This window comes from Doryrhamphus excisus, chromosome 1 (genome assembly GCF_030265055.1).
Source record: "Doryrhamphus excisus isolate RoL2022-K1 chromosome 1, RoL_Dexc_1.0, whole genome shotgun sequence".
In the NCBI taxonomy this organism is placed as follows: domain Eukaryota; kingdom Metazoa; phylum Chordata; class Actinopteri; order Syngnathiformes; family Syngnathidae; genus Doryrhamphus; species Doryrhamphus excisus.
The window spans coordinates 16,570,666-16,593,717 of record NC_080466.1 but is presented as its reverse complement, the minus strand read 5'-3'; the positions used below and the strand labels follow the sequence as shown (position 1 = coordinate 16,593,717).

Sequence of the window (23,052 nt, the reverse complement as noted above, 5' to 3'; positions counted from 1 at the left end):
ATTGGACAGACGGGATTACGGCACGTGATTGGCCAGATGAGATAACAGCGAGCCAGAGGCAGAAAAGATCCCGAATGTAGGTCAGCTAGCGAACACACACTCTGGGTCCAAAAGCGTTTACACATGACATGCTAGGAACATGCATGAACACACACACACACACACACATGCGCAAAGCTGTCCCCAATCTCTGAAAGCTCCACTGTGTCACTTCCTTTCACTTCATAGTCCAGCAGCACACTGACAACACACACACACACAAAAGCACTGACCATCATGTGACACATGAGCAAAAACAAGGTTGACTACTGTTGTTAGCTAACATTAATGGAATTAATGTTGTATTGTAATGCTAAAATTACAAATACAGATGAATAATATATATATTTTTAAATCAATACCGATAACTTGGCTGCACAGGGGTCCAGTGGTTAGCATGTTTGCCACATATTCAGGAGATCAGACCATAGTTCCCCACACACCAAAATAATAATGCTACATTGTTTGGATTCTCACGAGGGTCGCTGGGATGCTGGAGCCTATTTCAGTTGTCTTCTTCGGGCGAGAGGCGGGGTACAACCCTGGACTGGTGGCCAGCCAATCACAGGGCACATATAGACAAACAACCATTAACACTCACATTCATACTTCAAGATAACAGGTCTGCTTTCAATTATTGGAATACCAAAATGTTGTTGATTAATTGTATAATATTTGTTTCAGCATTCAAATTATATATATATATATATTTTAGAATTTTACAATATGAATGCGGAAATATGAGAAAAAAGTTTGCAATTACGAGAAAATATTGTTATGCTACAAGAACAAAGAAAAACCATTTAGTTCATTTTCTACCGCTTATCCTCATAAGGGTTGCAGGTGTGCTGGAGCCTATCCCAGCTGTCTTCTTCGGGCGAGAGGCAGGGTACACCCTGGACTGGTGGCCAGCCAATCACAGGGCACATATAGACAAACAACCATTCACACTCACATTCATACCTATTGGCAATTTGGAGTCACTAATTAACCTAGCATGTTTTTGGAATGTGGGAGGAAACCGGAGTACCCGGAGAAAACCCACGCATGCATGGGGAGAACATGGAAACTCCACACAGAGATGGGAATTGAACCCATATTTCCTTGCTGTGAGGTCTGTGCGCTAACCACTCGACCGCCGTCCAGTCCCGCCTTCATAGCATTCATTCATTTTCTACCGCTTATCCTCACGAGGGTCGCTGGGGTGCTGGAGCCTATCCCAGCTGAAAGTGGGAGTCACAATGCCATCTCACAAAAAACCCCACTAAACTCATCACACAGCAACTTAACACTCAACATATGTATGCTGGAGCCTATCCCAGCTGTCTTCTTCGGACGAGAGGCGGGGTACACCCTGGACTGGTGGCCAGCCAATCACAGGGCACATATAGACAAACAACCATTCACACTCACATTCATACCTCTGGACAATTTGGAGTCGCTAATTAAGCTAGCATGTTTTTGGAATGTGGGAGGAAACCGGAGTACCCGGAGAGAACCTGCGGGGAGAACATGCAAACTCCACACAGAGATTGCCACGGGTGGAATTGAACTCGGGTCTCCAAGCTGTGAGGTCTGGGAGCTAACCACTTTACCACTATGCAGCCTTTTTACAAAGTTATATACACAAATGACAAAAATGGTCCTATCTTGCAGTGTAAAAGAATACTTTTCTTGGATCCAGACGATAATCCGGATCACCCCCAAAAACTGTTTTTCCATATCTCATTCATGATAGTCTCTGAAAATTTCATCCAAATTCATTCCCAACCATTCAAGTTATTTAGAACACAAACTGATAAACTAGGTGTTAGCATGTAGGTCACACAGTTCGAATCTCAATTTTTTTTCAAAGTTTGTTATCCCGTCTGTAGCCACTGGGCAACAGGAGAGTTGGGAAATGAATGCACACACACACACAGAGGAAGTGGATGGAATGTTCGTCTTCCTTGTGACCACCGGACGACGGCTATATTTAGACGAGCATGAACATTAATAATTTAGCATGACCGAAGCCCTTGGAAGCGCGCCCCTGTGCTTTGTCCCCAACAAATCAATAGCTAATTAAGGCGAGCGCCATGTGGAGGCGGGGGGGCGGGAGGTTAAACGAGACGACACGCCGAAGCGTCAACAAAACAACCCAATCAAATATTCATACCTTGTTAGCAGTTCGAATTAGCAACAACACTCGTTCACTTCATCACAGATACCGATGCTAACGTCAGAGGTGTGGACTGGAGTCATCACCACTTGGGTTACGTTCCCATGAAGGTCAATTCTCTTTTTTTTTTTGCTCAAAGGTAATGGTAATGGTTTTATTTCATTTGAACATGCATCAGATTACAATTGAATGCATCCCATAATCAGTTCACAGTTCCACATGTCCAAAAGGAGTAGGAAGAAACAAAGCTTATTAAATCCTACCCCTCCATCTGGTACTTTTACAATCAGTAACTGTTACATTTGTTCACTTCCTGCTTTCCATATTACAGTTTACTTTTACAATCAGTAACTTACATTTGTTCACTTCCTGCATTCCATAATATAATTTAAGTTTGTTATTGTCTAATTATTTTTTATTTGTTATTTTGTAATTATTTTTGATTTTTATTTTTAAATTATTTTTTGATTTTTATTATTTAAATATTTTTAAAATTGAATTATTTTATTTTGAATTATTTGACTGTCCTAAATAAAAATTTCCAAAATTTTCAATTTTGGTTTGTTTAGTTTGTTTCTCATACTCATAATATGACAACATTTAAAAGTTCAACTCTATGCTACTAAAATTTAATTATTATTGTTATTTTATTTTTATTTTACTTTTTTCTTTTATTCTCCTAAAATTGCAACTTTTTTCTTATTAGAGCACATATTTTTTGTTTTCAAAATAGAGTGTTTTTTTCCATTTTTGCTGTTTGTTTTTTAATTTTCCAACGATTTCAGCTTTGGAAATTTTCTTCTGGTAATTATGGCTTTATTCACAATGACATTTTTTTTTTTTTTTTTTTTGTAAATTTAAAGCTGGATGTTAAAGTTTTATTTATCCAAATGCTACAAGTCGAGATTTTTTTTCAAATGCAACTCAAGCTTTGTTTATAGAGTCGTCCCTCGTTTATCGCGGTTAATTGGTTTTACCCCAAAAAGCACACATGCTGGTAAAAATAAGCATGTTACCAATAAATCTACCAATTTAAGAAAGTTTATTTACTTATATGGGTTAAGGTTTGTAGCGTTTTATACAACATTATGCATTTTTCTGGACAATAATCTTGCTCACGTTAGCCGCAGCTGCTTTGAAGGTGACAACAAGGCCACCATTGTGTCTCTCATTAAAACCGCAACATAGAAAAAACATCTCTAGCGACAAGGACACGGTGAGAAGATTCGGAATGACACGGCCAGGTCACACGACTCGTCAGCTGACAATCTGCTTCACAGACAACTGCGCGGCGTACCAAATGTGTCCATTGGCGGAATCATTGGTAGAGGTCTGCTTAATGTTGCTTGTTCATGCTAGGGTGGCCATTTTGACACGCCGATAAAGACTTCGACTTACGGATGTCATGTTTTCCGTTGTTCTGTGTCAATAAAACAATTAACAGTCAAGTCTAAGTGCGGGTATGCTAACATATCGAAACAAAATGTAACAATTTTGCAGCAAAAATAGGCTACATCTTAACAGTTCCGAGTTTATTTTCTTAGCCGATTCATCTGAAGGTGGTTGTTTCGATTATTCGAGTAATCGCTTATTTTATTTTTAAATATTTTGACATTTTTTGTCTTTGTAAAAAAAATTTTAATGACTTTTTCCCATAATATTTTGACTGTCCTAAATTCATTCATTCTTTCATTTTCTACCGCTTATCCTCACGAGGGTCGCGGGGGTGCTGGAGCCTATCCCAGCTGTCTTCGGGCGAGAGGCGGGGTACACACTGGACTGGTGGTGGTTTTCTAAGAAGTAGGATTCCTTCTTCATAAATTGAGCATTTTTGCAGTTTGAATATAGAAAACCTTCTAAATTAGAGTTCTGCGGACATGAAATAGCACCCCTATTGTCACCTAATGTGGGAGGCCGAGGGTGGAATTGAACCCTGGTCTCCTAGCTGTGAGGTCTGCGCGCTAACCACTCGACCGCCGTGCAGCCTGTCCTAAATTTAACTTTCCAAAAATTGCAATTTTGTTTTGTTTAGTTTGTTTCTCATACTCATAATATTACAACATTTAAAAGTTCAACTCTATGCTACTAAAATTGAATTATTTTTATTTTATTTTTTTCTTCTATTCTCGTAAAAATTGCAAATGTTTTCATGTTAGAGCACACATTTTTTTCTTAATATTTTTACTTTATTCTGGTAAAACTACAGCTGTTTTTTTTTTCCATTTCTGCTGTTTGTGTTTTTTAATTTTCCAACGATTTCAACTTTGTCTTTGGAAATTTTCTTAGTTATGGCTTTATTCACAATAACATAACATTCATAATTTTTTTATTAATTGGATAATCGGTTAATCATTGATTCATCGATTAATTGTTGCAGTTTGACTGTTTAAGACAAATATGGACTATATTGACAGTTACTATGGTACCCATTATGTCATTGGATGGTCATATCACCTCCTACTTCGGTACGAGGTACATTATTAAAAATAAAAAATAAAAAACTTAAAAAAAAAATTATGGAAAGCAGGAAGTGAACAAATGTTACTGATTGTAAAAGTACCAGATGGAGGGGTAGGATTTAATAAGCTTTGCTTCTTCCTACTCCTTTTGGACATGTGGAACTGTGAACTGATTATGGGATGCATTCAATTGTAATCTGATGCATGTTCAAATGAAATAAAACCATTACCATTACTAGAAGCAATGACGTCATGGTTTTGCCAGAAGATCGTAGCACTTAACAGATTAGCACAATACCACACCTGTGTGGCTCACAGCCACTAGGGGGCGTATGTTCACACACCGCTTGATTGAATCTCGTGCAACAAGAATGTTTGAGCGACAAAACAAAGAAACACATTTTTAACTGAATGCATCTGAAAAACCAAAATAACTGGCAACGATGCGTACATGACAAGTTTATCATCTCTCGTTAAACGACCGTGTGGATCCAGGCGGAGCGTTGAGAGATTTTCTGTCAGGCGGAGGCATTGTGGGTCGATAGCAAGTGATGAGCGTTAATAAAAAAAAAATAAAAAAAAGAGCAAGTTTGCGGACGCAACGATCCATTTTCTTACACTTTGCTATCACAACTCATTTTAGCAGGCAAAGCCACGGAACATGGCAATGACATCACACTCACCGTCATCGAGTGTGTGTGTGTGTGTGTGCATGAACACAAAGACAGCATTTCCCAGGGCATGTGTGTGTATAGGATGGGCCAAAGGCGTGGCAACACATGCACACGCACACTAAATGCGGCGTGTCGATTCAATCTGACAGCTTCTCGGCGAACCAAATCCCTAATCTCATCTCTTTTTTTTTTTTCTTCTTCTGAAGAAAGTGGAGATGAGCTCAAAGGAGGCTGACGTGCGCTGACAACACACACACACACACACACACACATTTATTAAAAACACAATTTAAATCAAAAACTGCTGGAGTTTGTAATCGATTGTACAAATCAACACAATGGTTCACGGTAGCCATGGCAACCAGGAAACACTTTCTACACACACACACACACACATACACACACACATGTTGGTCATTTCAGTCCAATTAGTGCTCTAATGAACTAATTAAGAGCCGAGAAGAAGCAGGAAGGAGGCTGCGTTGACGTCAGCACCTCCCAGTTACCTCTCTGCTCTCTGGTCCCTGTCCCTTTCACCTCCTCGCCCGCTAAGACGCGGACGAGAGCAAGGCAGTAGAAGCTCAGGCATGTGAACGTGCTAACGAGAAGCTAATTGATTGCTAATTGCAGTTAACAGCTAGATGGGAGGTCGGGGGTGCCTGTGTTCAGGTGGAAGGAACGATGCCAATTCGTTTAGCAGCTAACCTGCTAAAGAAGATGGTGGAATGGAGCTGTTGAGGATGCCTGGAGGTTCTTCACGTCCTCAAACTCTTCTGCCAACTAAATACTGACAAAAGGAATAATTATTTCATAATATTACGAATAAAATCAATTAAATTTTCAGCGTAAAGGTGCAAACAGACACACTCATAAAAACTTCGCGGAGAAACTTCCACAGCTAATTTGGCACCTTTCCCGCCGAATTTCACACCTGATTAAATGGCAACTTGGCACGGCCCAGGGCGGCGGCGGCGGCAACAACAACATCTGGAGCGCCTCTTTAAAACATCTGCTACAAAGCCCCAAGAACTTTCTACACAAATTAACTCAAATTTACGCTTTCCTGGACAGCAAAGTATTACAATTACAACCTTGAAAGTGTACAAATATTTCATAAGGGAACCAGACGTCCCCCGTCCACCATGATGTCCCCACTGTTGTGTGAGCAAGCCACCGACAGTTGGGTCTTAGGCTATGTCTAGCTAGCATGTGATGCCTGGTTTGGGCATCATTGTACGGAGAACCAGGCGGACCAGCAGAGCATTGTGGAACACAAAGACAATGATGACCATCCACTACATTCCAACCAAGATGGACCAAGATGGACATCCAAAACCGTCAACAAACTACAAAATACCTCCACCTGCTCCCGTGAACACATTACCCCGGTCCTTAAAAACCTCCACCGGCTTCCCGTCCCCCCAACGTATCAATTTCAAAGTCCTTCTCATCACCGACAAAGCTCTCCACAATCTGACCCCCTCCATACCTCACAGACCTCCTTGGTAAGACCAAGTTCCATTAGAACAGGTCTGGCACTCCCCTGTAAGACCAAGTTCCGAACCTGGGGAGACAGAGCCTTCTCCATTGCTGCCCCCACCCTCTTTGCCCCATTCACTCCGTGCTTGCCCCGACCTTCCCAACTTCCAAAAACAACCCAAAACTCACCTGTTTAAATCCGTTTTTAATGTCTAACTTATTATACCTGACTGCTGCGCCCCACCCCTCCCCGCTTTTAGCCTTGTTTTAGCTCTGAATTAATGTATGGATATTGTATTTTAATGCATCTTTTACTCTGTTTTTACTCAACTCTATTTTTATTTTATTTTATATTTTTCTCTACAGTAAAGCGTCTTTGAGTACTCTGAAAAGCGCTATACAAATAAAATGTTCATTCATTCATTCACTCAGCTGGAGCCTATCCCAGCTGTCTTCGGGCGAGAGGCGAGGTATACACCCTGGACTGGTGGCCAGCCAGCCAATCACAGGGCACATATAGACAAACAACCATTCACACAATTTGGAGTCGCTAATTAACCTAGCATGTTTTTTTTTTTGGAATGTGGGAGGAAACCGGAGTACCCGGAGAAAACCCACGCATGCACGGGGAGAACATGCAAACTCCACACAGAGATGGCCGAGGGTGGAATTGAACCCTGGTCTCCTAACTGTGAGGTCTGCGCGCTAACCACTCGACTGCCGTGCAACCAAGTATCAATATTATATTGAATTACTTACACTGTGTCACACTGATTATTTGACCTTTAACAGTACTTGTTGTGGGTTTTGACTTTGGATTATTTTGTATTTTATATATTGTTTTATTTTTTTTTTATATTCTATTAGGAAGTGTCCCGTTACCCTTAGTAGCTGGCAAGGAGTGAACATGCAAATTACACACAGAGATAGCCGAGGGTGGAATTGAACCCTGGTCTCCTAGCTGTGAGGTCTGCGCGCTAACCACTCGACCGCCGTGCAACCAAGTATCAGAATGCAACCCGTCACTTTGTTCATAGACTGACAAAATCAATTTTATTTCTGGTCTGTTGCACAGATGATTGCGTCATGGTCTGGGACTGTATGAGTGCTGTCTGAACTGGGGGGGAGCTGCGGTTCAAATTTTGGAAAAGGTGAATTCCACAGAAAGTCAACACACAGTCAAAGCATGACGACGTGGGTAGGATCACAGTCTTGCGGATGCACGAGTGCTGCCAACACCAGTGGCGCTGCGGTTCATCTTGAATTCCAACATGAAGTATGACATTGTGAAGCCAAACCCGCATCCGAGATGACAAGTAAGAGTGATGGATCGGCATCCGCCATCTCCACCAGTGATGTCATGGCGGTGGAGTGGAAGAGGATTCCAGCACTAAAAAGAACCGCACGACTACCACAACCTGACCTTTGACCAATCAATCGTGTTCTTCTCTTAATCGCAACAATAGGACCTGATAGTTCCACGGAGAACTGAAACCAGACCCTGACTAGACCTTTCGAGCCTTTTACTCCAGGTTGGTTCGCTCCTGTGCAATATTTTCCACAAAGCTTGAAGGTTGCACAAAAAGAAGGACAAGTAGAAAAAAAAACCCTGACTGAATCACAACAAAAGGAGGAAGCTAGGAAGATGCCCGGAGAGCAAGGTAATGTTTTTTTTTTTTTTTATCTTCAGTTTTCTTCACCAACCCTCTTTAAATTCTTTTCAGGCTCAGCAACAAATTAGTCAGCTGAAAGGCTTTTTAGCAGCAACATCCAGAACGACTATATCTATAAGAGACTCCTTTTCATACAGCTGACGCCGCCGACCTTGCCTTTTCACGCGCGCCCTGCTGCTGTCACACCAGTGGGGGCGCCGACCGGCAAAAAAAAAATTCTTTTTTGAATTACTGTTTAGCGTGCATGTACAAGGTCTACATGGATGGTGTTACTATGAAAATAAAGGCTTTGATAGATGCTGTGGATTGGAAAATGTACCTACATTAGTTTTACTACCGCAGAAGAGTAAATCAAGCTGCTTGTTGTGCGAGTTTTAGCGGAAGTGTGATGACTGAAGTGCAATTGGAAAGGCCAAAGTGGCAGCTTTCAAACACGGCGAAGTTTGTGGCATTGCTGTTTTTATGTTTTATGGTAATGGTTTTATTTCATTTGAACATGCATCAGATTACAATTGAGTGCATCCCATAATCAGTTCACAGTTCTACATGTCCAAAAGGAGTAGGAAGAAGCAAAGCTTATTAAATTCCACCCCTCCATCTGGTACTTTTACAATCAATAACTGTTACATTTGTTCACTTCCTGCTTTCCTAATATAGTTTAAGTTTTTTCATTTCCTGTTTTTAATTTTTTTTAATTTAAAAGCGGTAGAAAATGAATGATTGAATGAATTTAAAATTTTAATTATTTTTTTAATTTGAATGAATTAATGAATTTAAATTTAATTGTTTTAATTTTAATTTTAGTGAATGAATGAATTAATTTAAATTTAATTTTTTAATTTTAATTTAAATTTAATTACTATAATTATTTTTTCCACTGAAAATTGCCCCCAATCGTAGAAATAAACATCACATAGAACACTGAGCTAATTCCGTGCATAGTGGCCTGGCTCCTCTGCTAACCTGATGGATTATTATTATTATTTATTATTGCGTATTACTGCACTACAAATTTGACGTGATGTCATTTTGAAATTTTGGCAGAGCTGGCCAGAAATGTCAGATATAATGTTGATAACACAAATACCTCATAAGAATTTCATTTAAAAGCAGATATCGAGCAACTTCTATGGTTTTCTTACAATAACCAAAATCACGTAAGTTTGTACGTCAATAGCTATAGTGTTGTACTTACAAATAATAATGAGACGTAGAGTACATACAGTACTTGCATGACGACAATCACGTGATGACCGTTTCCAAATAAGAACGCGGAGCAAAGTGCAAGTTCTCTGAGACTTTTCCCACACGTTAAAAAATCAAAGATGCTTCTGTCACAAGTCCAACACAAGCATGAAAATCTTCATTTGGAAAGTCCATATGGATCACATGACATCCATAGAGCACTTCAATACGCAACAATGCTTTGAACATGAAAGTACGAAGTATATTCACCATTGTTTTCTGTGACTTTGGCCATGTTTCAAATGTAGTAAAAAAACCAAAAAAAAAACAGACCTTAAACTGTATTATGGAAAGCAGGAAGTGAACAAATGTAACAGTTACTGTAAAAGTACCAGATGGAGGGGTAGGATTTAATAAGCTTTGCTTCTTCCTACTCCTTTTGGACATGTGGAACTGTGAACTGATTATGTGATGCATTCAATTGTAATCTGATACATGTTCAAATGAAATAAAACCATTACCATGTTCACACGGGAACGGATCACTGGGTGAAAATGATGTAATACGCAGGGTACACCGACTACGTGTGGCACTGTAAACATGTACACAGAAAAGAAAATACCGTTTTAGGGCACCCGGAACGCCAACTTCCGTAAGTGCTGCCACCTAACGATCGGAGGTTTAAATAAAAATCAGAAATGAACCTTTGCCGTATCTGCACTTGAATAAATACCATATACAGTCTATGATAAATGCCTAAAAATATCCATATCATACTTTGTAATATCGATACAGTATCATGGAACAAAGTATCACGATATATGGCCAAAATAATATTTTCTTACACCCCTAATGGATATTAGTATTTGTATTCCGAATTTCCAGCTTTGGGCGTCAGGGGTTTAACTATAATTACTATAATTACCAAAACAAACAAATGCACCGCATTTACATAAGACAAAGTAATATAAGAGAAAGTAATAAACACTCCTTACAATGGTAGAGGAAACACTGCTGTTATTGTTATGGTTCTGTTAACGGTGGGGAACGGAAAGACGAAACCAAATCAATGAATCCATGATGCGTCGTGAAGGCCACTCCTCCCTTGACCTACATTCCACTTGGCAAAAGGTCGCTGCGAGCGATGGCGACAGATTTGGAGCGACATGAGGCCGGCCGGGCGAGGAGCTGAGCTACTGGAGAGAAGAAAATCCAATTTGCGAACGCGGGACCTAGGCCACCTAACACGGACCGAGACAGCCGCTCGGGGAAAAGGGAAGAGGGTGGGGTGGGGGGGTGCGGAGCTTATTTTGTTGACGCTGTTAATTCTGGTGGTCACAGCCAGAGGTGAGGCGGACCCAGTGGATCCAATTTGAAAAATCTCAAAGAAAAATAATCTGAGGCGGCGACTAACAAGCCAGCAAACAAACAAAAAAAGTTTTGTTTTCATAAAAGACCTCCAAAAAAGTTACTTTTGAGACTCCCAAAGAAAAATAGACTGCATAATCTCCGCCTCGTTTGAAAAAGTCAGAACTAATTTGTATTGTACAATGAAGAAGGGGGCGGGGCTAGCAGAAGGTAGGCGATCGTGCTCCAGCCAGTGGTTGCAATTCACCATTAAAAGGAGAGAAGGAGGAGAAGGACAGGGAGGAAGGGAAGAAGAAGAATAACAAGAAGGAGGTGCAGGGAGGACAATGAGGGGAAGAAGAAGAATAACAAGAAGGAGGTGCAGGGAGGACAATGAAGGGAAGAAGAAGAATAACAAGAAGGAGGTGCAGGGAGGACAATGACAGGAAGAAGAAGAAGAATAACAAGAAGGAGGTGCAGGGAAGACAATGAGGGGAAGAAGAAGAATAACAAGAAGGAGGTGCAGGGTTGAGAAGGGAGAAGAGTAAGAGAAGGCGAAAAAGGAAAAGAAGTAGTCTGGTGGGCGGAGCTTTTTATTTGTGCTCTTTAGCCTTCATGATTGATTGGCTGATTGGCCAGTCCAGGGTGTATCCCGCCTCTTGCCCCAAGTAATGGTAATGGAAGATGTTCATAAGTACTTGTACATACGTAAGTACTTCCGACTTAGATGAAAATTCAACAAAACGTTGGTAATGGAAGACGTTCATAAGTACTTGTACATAAGTAGTTCCAACTTAGATGAAAATTCAACTAAACGTTGGTAATGGAAGACGTTCATAAGTACTTCTGACTTAGATGAAAATTCAACAAAACATTGGTAATGGAAGACGTTCATAAGTACTTGTACATAAGTACTTCCGACTTAGATGAAAATTCAACTAAACGTTGGTAATGGAAGACGTTCATAAGTACTTCCGACTTCGATGAAAATTCAACAAAACATTGGTAATGGAAGACGTTCATAAGTACTTGTACATAAGTACTTCCGACTTAGATGAAAATTCAACTAAACGTTGGTAATGGAAGACGTTCATAAGTACATGTAACGGTCATGATGTGCAAATGCGTCAACATCACTCGCCACTTAACAGCGACTAAAAGTTCCTGGCCGTTTGGTGGAGGAAAAAAAAATCAGTCCTTCGACATCTTCAACCTTGAGCTTTTTCATCAGCTCTTTCTTTACCTTCTTTTTATGCTATTTCTGCAGCGCTGTCGTCACGGAAACCAGCGATTCTCCCTCCGACAATAGACGTATTGAGATATTTGGCACAGGACACACACACACACAAACGTGATGACAAAGGCGCACAAATTGAAAAAGGAAGAGTGATGCCCGGCCACTAACTCACGACTCAAACGTAAACATTGCAGTGCATCAAATGGGCCTCCCTTTGGAACAATCAATTGTTGATCCATTGTCCATCAATCGGAGTTCCCGCGGTTTCTGCCGTTACAAAGACGTGCTTTGACCTTTCGGGTGGCGTGGCCTTTTAAGGAGACATGTACAGCGGCTGGGGGCGGGGGGGGGGGGCAGGGTGGATGTTGTACGGAGAAATTTCTTACGGAACACGCCGCCGACGTTTACATGTTTTTGTTTGCCGGCCGCCATCAGCCAGCTGTGAGGATTGGCTGAAATGTGGGTGAGCTAACGAGGTCAGGGGGCCCCGGGCCCTCAGCTGTCAAATCAAAGACATATTTTGGACTCTGTGAGCGTGTGTGTGTGTGTGTGCGCTCAGGCCTCTTGTTATCATATGATGTTCACATGAAGTCGAGCCGCAGGGGGAGGACAAAGAAACTGCCGGGCCGCTCACAAAGCTCATTTTCTTTGTCTTCTCTGAGATCGTCTTCGTCTCATTTGGACAAGAGTGAACTCAACTTTGACCTATTTGCTAATACACACACACACACACAATATAGTCGCATGACAGTGCATGATTGCTGCTTGTTGACATGACTAAACAACACCGTTTGCACCAGCATGCTAGCATGATGCTACCTGGGTATTGTATATACGGGGGATTGACCGGGATTTATTGTGTTGCTTTTCAGTTTTGCACCATCGCCTCGCTCCTAGCAAACAATGCACAACGATGAGCCGATTCAGGAAACAATACAAGCAGTTGATGTTTGCTAAATACACCTCGTACTTTGGTACGTGACAAAAAATGTTATTACATTAAATTAAATTTAAAAAAAAAAATAAAAAATAACAAATATATATTAGTATGTGCCCTGTGATTGGCTGGCGACCAGTCCAGGGTGTACCCCGCCTCTCGCCCGAAGACAGCTGGGATAGGCTCCAGCACCCCCGCGACCCTCGTGAGGAAAAAGCGGTAGAAAATGAATGAATGAATGAATGAATGAAATATATATTAGGAAAACAGGAAGTGAACAAATGAGGGGTAGGATTTAATAAACTTTGCTTCTTAACAAGTTGAACTACATTGACAAGGATACAAGGATGAAGAGTCTTGAACCAGTCATGATGTGCTATATATATCACTATATTGACACTTACTATGGTACCCATTATGTCATTGGATGCTCATATCACCTCGTACTTCGGTACGTGACAAAAAACTAAAATAAAAATAATTTATACAAAATAAAAAAAATTTAAAATTATTTTTTTTATTAAAAAAATAAAATTTAAAAATAAAAAAATACTTAAATTATATTAGGAAAGCAGGAAGTGAACAAAAGTAACAGTTACTGATTGTAAAAGTACCAGATGGAGGGGTAGGATTTAATAAGCTTTGCTTCTTCCTACTCCTTTTGGACATGTGGAACTGTGAACTGATTATGGGATGCATTCAATTGTAATCTGATGCATGTTCAAGTGAAATAAAACCATTACCATTACCATTACCAAATGGTTTAAGCCAAAACACGCAAGCTCAATGTTAGCATAAAATAAATACTCGAAAGCATGAAAGGAGTCCAGCTCGACACACAAAACGCTTTGTTGTTGTCTTTTGATCTGCTGATTTTTTTTTTAGAAATTTAAGCAGCCTGCGGCGGAGCTGAGAGCAGCAGCCATTTAGGATAACGTGCTGTACTGACTTTAATAGCGCACGTGATGCAAGAACACACACACACACACACAAACAGGAAGATTTACTTAACAACAAGATTAAGCAGTGCAAACCTTCAGAGAGCATGCCTGGAACAATATCTGACATATCTGTATGTCACTGACCCCCCACACCTACACCCGACCCCCCAACCCACCCGGCCACCCACCCACACTCACAGACACACACACACACACACACACACACATACACACTGAGGTTTAACAAGTGATCATAAATATTTCCCTTTTTGAAAATCAAAGGTCCGTTGTACTCTCTTAATTTTATGCTACTGCTGCTTTTGTGTATATGTGTGTGTGTGTGTGTGTGTGTGTGTGTGTGTGTGTGTGTGTGTGATGGAGTCCACAAGCAAGAGTGGGGGCGGGTCTCTCCAGTCTAATATTGACACACAGGAGCAGAGGAGGCTGCCTGCATTAATATTAGATATTATCGCTAATTTAGAGGCATGTTCCTTTTATTGGCTTCACGTGCACACACACAGCGAAGTATGTGTGTGTGTGTGTGTGTGTGTGTGTTTACATTAAAATCCTTGAAGTGTCCCTCCTGGCAGTCCAAAGGTGGGACAGTCCAAAGTGCCCCTGATAGGCCGGGACACACCTCAGTGTTAAAAACACACAACTCATTAACCAGAATTTTTCTGGAAGAGGTGAAAAAAAATTGAGGCTGCACGGCGGTCGAGTGGTTAGCGCAGACCTCACAGCACATTCAATCCCACCCTCGGCCATCTCTGTGTGGAGTTTGCATGTTCTCCCCCCGTGCATGCGTGGGTTTTCTCCGGGTATTCTGGTTTCCTCCCACATTCCAAAAAAAACATGCAAGGTTAATTAGCAACTCCAAATTGTCCATAGGTATGGATGTGAGTGTGAATGGTTGTTTGTCTATATGTGCCCTGTGATTGGCTGGCTGGCGACCAGTCCAGGAAGTACCCCGCCTCTCGCCTGAAAACAGCTGGGATAGGCTCCAGCAACCCTCGTGAAGAAAAGCGGTAGAAAATGAATGAATGAATGGCAAAATTAACTGAAATACGTCATTAAGACGGCTGCACGGTGATCAAGTGGTTAGCGCGCAGACCTCACAGCTAGGAGACCTGGGTTCAATTCCACTATCTCTGTGTGGAGTTTGCATGTTCTCCCCGTGCATGCGTGGGATTTCTCCGGGTACTCCGGTTTCCTCCCACATTCCAAAAACATGCTCGGTTAATTAGCGACTCCAAATTGTCCATAGGTATGAATGTGAGTGTGAATGGTTGTTTGTCTATATTCGACCAGAACCTTGAAAAAATACACCTCTAATGTCTTCAAGCATCTTTTGTGTTCCTCCTGCGTTACTCCACTGGAATCAGACGTTCCGATGGAACTTGACTTCCTCTAACGTCTCTCGCCGCCTCTTCAATGACAGCCCTTCAATCAAAGGCCAGCGTTCCGGCTGCCTCCCGTCTCCTCGTTCGCCTTTGATTATCTTCACGAGGTGGCTCTTGTGGTTTTTTCGATGGTGCACATCGTGTAACGTGATCATCACGGCACAGAGACGCCATTGTTGCGGGTTGCTGTTGAAGCCTTGGCGTGTTAATGTAGCGCGGAAAACATGTTACACGCACCGTCTCGGAGGAGAACATAGGAGAACATGAAGTGCTGACAAAAAAAAAGATCCTCTATAACGAACGAGGACACACACACCCACAAACTTGAGAACTATTTTTTTTTTGCAACAGAAGCAAAAAAACTCTCTTACAGTGAACTTTGACCCCTGCATTCCTTCACTGATGCTAAACACGACCTTCAACCTTAGCATGTCAACAAGTAGTTTCACAATAAAAGCGCAGCAAAGTGATGTATCTCACCGGTACAAGACAGAACCTCCGAGTCGGAATGTGATGGGGCGACTTTCCTTCCCCACAAATCTAGAACCCGTACCCTCGTTCCTCTTCTCCTGACGATGATGTTACACATCGGCGTCACACACACACTGACTTCGCTGTTGTCTCGAAAATGCGACAACGGGACAAACTAACCAGCGGACCACAAAGGAGGCGGAAAACATCTTTGATTTATGATGCAGAACCAAAATAAAGAACCTCCTTGAAGGCTAAAAACGAGATTCCAGCTCATATCTCTTTCTTAGAAATAATTTTTCATCCGCACATTCACACACACACACACACACACACACGAGATGGAGCGCAAGCAGCAGCAACATTAGCTGGAGGAGGCGTTTATGTTAAAAATAAAAGCGACACATCACATTTGACGCCGGCAAATATGGAGTCTGCGCCCACGCTTCAATTAAGTCTGAGACTCAAGTGTCTGCAGCTGCACTCTGTGCACACGTGCACAGCATCTTCTCGGAGAAGTGAATCACGCCTTGAAGAACTAACTTCATGTGGGGGGGTAACTTGTGCAGTGTCGAGAGGGAAAAAAAAAACTCTTGACCATCTTTTGTTGAAGCATGTAAACAATTACAGCGGCGGTCTAAAAAGACAAGTCGTTCCAGAATGCTTGGTCGACCTCCGTGACTAATTTGTCCCGCAGAAAAGGATGCAAATAGAATTAATCAGTTCCAGGGTCAAACTGTGGCCATCATAAAGCCTTTATGGCTTGTAGAGTTCGTGTTCATTCATTCATTTTCTACCGCTTTTCCCTCACGAGGGTCGCGGGGGGTGCTGGAGCCTATCCCAGCTGTCTTTGGACGAGAGGCGGGGTACACCCTGGACTGGTGGCCAGCCAATCACAGGGCACATATAGACAAACAACCATTCACACTCACATTCATACCTATGGACAATTTGGAGTCGCTAATTAACCTAGCATGTTTTTGGAATGTGGGTGGAAACCGGATGAAAAAACATTTTTTTTTTTGCTTAAAAAGTCCTATATTTTAATGAGACATAAGTTGTAATTGTACAAGATGAAAGTTGTATTTAATTTTAGAAAAAAAGCAACACTTTTGCTTAGAAAAGTCATCATTTTTATGAGGAAAATACTGCAACTTTCCAAGAAAACATCAAACTCGTGCGACAAAATAAAATTTAAAAAATTTAAAAAATGAAAGTCATATCGTTATGAGAAAAAAAATGTGAATTTAAAGGAAAAACTCCAAATTTTACAACTGAACTGTTGTAAAATTCAGTTTAGTCAAAAACAAAATAAAATTAAAACAAAAACAACAATTGCGATCATTCCTCCATGGTTACATTTAACAAAGCGTTATTATTAAAAAAGCAAAACATACAGTAAATAAAACCGCAAAGTCAAAATAAAGACATGTCACTCATGAATGGACAGATGAAGACAAACATCTCGGAGAAAGGATGCTGACTTGACCACCTTCACAATAAAAGCTGGGAGAGGAAGATTTAAAACACCAGTGACATTTCTCCTGACGCTCACTGGAGTGACAGCAATCTTAGCTTGACCTTCACCCTTGCTAGTGGCTGTGTGTGTGTGTGCGCGCGTGCACGTGTGTGTGCGCGTGCACGTGTGTGTGCGCGTGCACGTGTGCGTGCACGCTCCGCTGGGCTTGACACCTAAGTGAGGGTGACAGAGGAGGGCTGAGAGCCTGAAGCTCGCCCGGCCTTCACACAGCTGCCTGTGTCACCGACACTCAAGTGTGTGTGTGTGTGTGTGTGTGTGTGTGTACAAAACCGTGATGGTCTGTGAAGATCAAACTACTGCTGACTAATCAGAGACTGAATCCAAATCGGCTCCAGATTTGTCAGCAATGTAAACACACTGCATACAATCCAACCGACATCATTCAACTTCCTGTCTGCCGCGGCAGCCACTTTCAAAATGAGGCTCTACAGTGGTCGAGTGGTTAGCGCGCAGACCTCACAGCTAGAGGATCAGGGTTCAATTCCACCTTCTCCGGGTACTCCGGTTTCCTCCCACATTCCAAAAACATGCTAAGTTAATTAGCGACTCCAAATTGTCCATAGGTATGAATGTGAGTGTGAATGGTTGTTTGTCTTATCCAACCGAACATCTCGAGAAAAACTTCGCCATCATCATCGTCTTATTTCGTTTTATTTTGAATCTAAGAACGCAGAGGAAGTCATTCAACTTCCTGTCTGCCGCAGCAGCCACTTTCACGCCGTCATCGCAGTTGATATTTCAATCGTGCAGGTGACAGGATGGCGTGAAAAGGATCCACAGGGGAAGAAGAGGATGTCTCACTCTGCTGGGAGTTGCGGGAAACGTAAAAAAAGGCACTCCAGCGTCCTCGCTAACGAGCTCTTTAAAGGTGTAATCAGATTACTCGCGGGATGAGCGCTGATGCGAGCGCCGACGCAAATGAACAAACCCGAAGAACGTGCGTGTGTGTACCTCGAGTGAAGATATTCTCGAAAAAAAAACCCTGTCAGCGTTTGTCCTGCTCTGCTTTGTCCTCAAAGGGATTTAGTGGAAAAGGCGGCAGCACTCAGTGACCACAAGGAGACCTTTGCTGGTTTTACACACAAATGGAGCAGAGAAAATGGGCCAGGAGGCCATTATGCTTGGGAGTTGAACAATGCTAACAACACAACCGGGCCTGGATGCTTCTACGGGACACACAAAATCACCGCAAAGCAGAAAGCAACAATGACACAACGCCGATACGGGACAGACAATGCATTAAAATGTCAAACAATTTCACAAACAATTTCCCCTTTTAAGATTTTGATTTGATTGATTGATTTGATTTTTTGCCAGGCTGCACGGCGGTCGAGTGGTTAGCGTCCCAAACTTTTGTACCAAAACTGGGGCGTATGATAACTGGGGTTTCACATAGGATTGCCTTTAGCGTTTTTAATGTACAAAATGGGGCTGCACAGTGGTCGAATGGTTAGCGCGCAGACCTCACAGCTAGAGGACCAGGGTTCAATTCCACCCTCGGCCATCTCTGTGTGGAATTTGCATGTTCTCCCCGTGCATGCGTGGGTTTTCCTCTCACATTCCAAAAACATGCTAGGTTAATTAGTGACTCCAAATTGTCCATAGGTGTGAATGGTTGTTTGCCTCGGAGTTCAATCCCAAACTTTTGTACCAAAACTGGGGCGTATGATAACTGGGGTTTCACATTGCATTGCCTTTAGCGTTTTTAACGTACAAAATGGGGCTGCACAGTGGTCGAATGGTTGGACCTCACAGCTAGAGGACCAGGGTTCAATTCCACCCTCGGCCATCTCTGTGTGGAGTTTGCATGTTCTCCCTGTGCATGCGTGGGTTTTCTCCGGGTACTCCGGTTTCCTCCCACATTCCAAAAACATGCTAGGTTAATTAGCGACTCCAAATTGTCCATAGGTATGAATGTGAGTGTGAATGGTTGTTTGTCTATATGTGCCCTGTGATTGGCTGGCCACCAGTCCAGGGTGTACCCCGCCTCTCGCCCAAAGAAGACAGCTGGGATAGGCTCCAGCACCCCCCGTGACTCTCATGAGGATAAGCGGTAGAAAATGAATGAATGAATGATTTTTTGCCGGGCTGCACGGGGGTCAAGTGGTTAGCGTGCACATCTCACAGCTAGGAGACCCAGTGTGCCCAGCCTCTCACCCAAAGCTGGGATAGGTTCAAGCATCCCGCGACCCTCGTGAGGATAAGCGGTAGAAAATGAATGAATGAATGTATTCATTGTTTGTGTTAATGGGCAGACCACTACTTTTGCACCTTTAGTACCTTTAGAGCCCACAACAAGAAATACATTGCTCAGTGAAAAGTAGCAGTTTTTATCTTTGTAGAGCACTGTTTCCCTGACGCTGACAACTTTGGGGGCGCTGTATAGAAAATTAATTAGAATTAAATTAACGTGGGGGCTGCACGGCGTGTTCTCCCCGTGCATGCGTGGGTTTTCTCCGGGTACTCCGTTTTCCTCCCACATTCCAAAAACATGCTAGGTTAATTAGCGACTCCAAATTGTCCATAGGTATGAATGTGAGTGTGAATGGTTGTTTGTCTATATGTGCCCTGTGATTGGCTGGCCACCAGTCCAGGGTGTACGCCCGAAGACAGCTGGGATAGGCTCCTGCACCCCTGTGACCTTTGTGAGGATAAGCAGTAGAAAATGAATGAATGAATGATTGATTTTTTACCCGTCACCGTGCCATCAAACGCAAATTGGACAGCACGATAGAAGCGACGAACAAAAGAGTGCAGCGGCGCCATTTTGGTGCCAGGCGAAGGTGAAACTTGGTCACATTGAGGCGACTTGGTGACCGAGAGAATCGAGGGCATTAACGTCTTATTTTTGGATGGTCCGCTAAGTGCTCCTGCCATGTTTTAAGCCTGCAGAGAAGCCCCTCCCCCGCCTAGCGTCCATTGTTCTGTGAACGCTCATCACAGACGAGCACCTGATCTCTGGTAGAGACAAATTAAACGCCATGGCAACCGCTGTCATGCTAGTCATGGTGCTAATGGAAATATATGGAGGCTGCCAATCAACAAATCAATGAACACATCCACGATTACGTCTCTTAAGCCTTTTTCAAAGGGCATTTAGTCAGGGTGCCGCCATGACGGTTTGCTATGTTTTATGTACAGTAATGAACCAAATGACAGCGTTGTGGTTAATACAAAACCAACATGCAAAGTTTGGACCCCCCCCCCCTGCTGACATGACAACGAATACAGTCCATCCAACAAGCGAGGCTCACGCCGACTCGGCCTCGCCTGCTCAGCTCTCTTACTGTCTCGTTAGCGCAGCAAGAGGTGCCTCTTAATAGTAATTAATTGTTCACGGACGTCCGGGTGACACTGGCTTTAATTTCATTAGGAGCTAATTCTCGCAGAGGTTCACAGAGGCGGACTGGGGGGTGGATGGGGGGGCTTTGTTAGCATGCTTTGTGTTAATGTGTGACTTTGAGTGTGCTAAATCAATTGCAGATTATTGCAAGGGTATACCTAAAGTGTGGAGATACTATATATACATATAATATAGACAACATACATAAAAAAAACATATTTTGGGTGAACTTAAATTAAATATTATTTTAATAATAATATTTGTAACATTTAATCAATGAAAATATATGATTTACTTCAATACAAATAATGTATTAGAAAATACATTAAATCAAATATATATTATGTTGTGTTTATATTATAATTGTTTTAAGTACAACATTTTTATTTTTTAATAAAAAAAATTTAAACCCTTTTTTATAAATATATGCATTTTTTAGAACTATTATTGTTTATTATAATCAAATATATATTGTATTACGTTTATATTATAATTTTTTCAATTACAAAATTTTCTTTTTTTAAATAATTTTTTAAAACCCTTTTTATAAATATTTATTTTATTTTTTTAATTAAATATTTTTTAGCCCTTTTTATAAATATATGCATTTTTTAGAACTATTATTGTTTATTATAATCAAATATATATTATATTAGGTCTATATTATATTTTTTTAATTACAAAATTTTAATTTTTTTAATTAAATATTTTTTAGCCCTTTTTTATAAATATATGCATTTTTTTAGAACTATTATTGTTTATTATAATAAAATATATATTATATTAGGTTTATATTGTAATTTTTTTCAATGACAAAATTTTAATTTTTTAAATTAAATATTTTTTAGCCCTTTTTTTTATAAATGTATGCATTTTTTAGAACTATTATTATACCTGCTGTGAGAGCATTTAAAACTGCAATTAAAAAAATTGTCTGTTCTGACAATGACACTAGGTGCCTGTCTCCCCATACAATTACTGACCCCTAGTGGCCGACGTAGACTACTACATTCACAATTAGAATGCTACTTCTGCTTTGCATTTGTACTTTAATATTTTTTTTAGTTCATTTAGCCATGCTTATGCTTGAAAATGCTTCTTAAAACCGGGAATACGTATAATTAAGTATGTATTTTATGTCATTTATTCATGAATTACTTTTTTACTTACTTATACTTACTTTTTTAATTACTTAGTTAGCCTTTTTAACACATTTCAAGCAACAACATTTTGGGGTTTTTTTTCTGTCTTGCACAAGACCTGAGCTGCTTACCTGAAATTACTGCTTTTTTTTACCGCTTTCCCTCAGTTGTGTTCCCATTGAGAGGCTCGGCCATGTGGAACAAGAACATCCACATAGCACGCATTCTTGGACAAATCCTCCCAAACGACACAATCCACTAAACGGCTGACCTTCGGCCTCTGAGCACGGCAAAAATAAAAAAAAATAAAAACACACCTTGCGGCACTCAAACACGACCAATCGACGTCCCAAACTGGTTCCTTGAAACACACACTTTATGACAGTGATCAAAAGCTCTGGGGAAAAAAAAACTGCACAAATATGACCTTCCACACAAAAGAGGCCATTATTGAAGAAGGAATTCACAAAAAGGGAGGGCGGGCCCAAGCAAACATTCTGTGTGTGTGTGTGTGTGTGTGTGTGTGTGTAGTCAAAATAGTGAGCTCACATGGTGTCTATATCCTTACAAGTGTACCAAAAGGGTCACATAACTAGCCAAAGAAGGCATACCCACACAATGGAAGGCTTACATAGATTTGGGGCAGAAGGAGTACACAATGTTCACATTTGAAGGGAAACTCCCCACTGTCATTAATTTTATCTTGTACATTTGTATTTGTAATGTCTTCATATATATATATATATATATATATATATATATATATATATATATATACGTATATATGTTTATTATTTACTGGGACTAACTCGTCTCCACCCACCATGAATCTTAGAGATGATTCATGATGATTACTGGAAAAAAATACAAAATAACTAAAAAAAAAAACAAAAAAACAAAACAAAACAATGTAAGCCCCACACAGCCAAAAAAGACCCAGATCTGAATCCGGGAAGGTAAGACGGTTAAAAATGTAAGACAACCAAAGCAAATGCATTCGTTCATTCATTTTCAAAGATAACAG

General features: G+C 41.1%; 2 protein-coding genes across 8 annotated transcripts in view; one reads left to right on the top strand and one right to left on the bottom strand.

Moving 5' to 3' along the window:
• The window catches only part of LOC131100709 (MORN repeat-containing protein 4-like), a 71,925-nt gene that overhangs the window by 25,041 nt on the left and 23,832 nt on the right, over positions 1–23,052 (top strand). For 2 of the 7 annotated variants that reach the window (XM_058046156.1, XM_058046160.1), the window contains one exon: positions 7,888–8,473. The exons of 3 other annotated variants lie outside the window; for them this stretch is intronic. The gene's annotated coding sequence lies outside the window, so the exon portion shown is untranslated. The remainder of the gene's footprint in view (positions 1–7,887; positions 8,474–23,052) is intronic. 2 more of the 7 variants (XM_058046157.1, XM_058046162.1) reach the window with 2 other exon arrangements.
• The window catches only part of lcor (ligand dependent nuclear receptor corepressor), a 70,444-nt gene that overhangs the window by 38,166 nt on the left and 9,226 nt on the right, over positions 1–23,052 (bottom strand). The gene's annotated exons all lie outside the window — the stretch shown is intronic.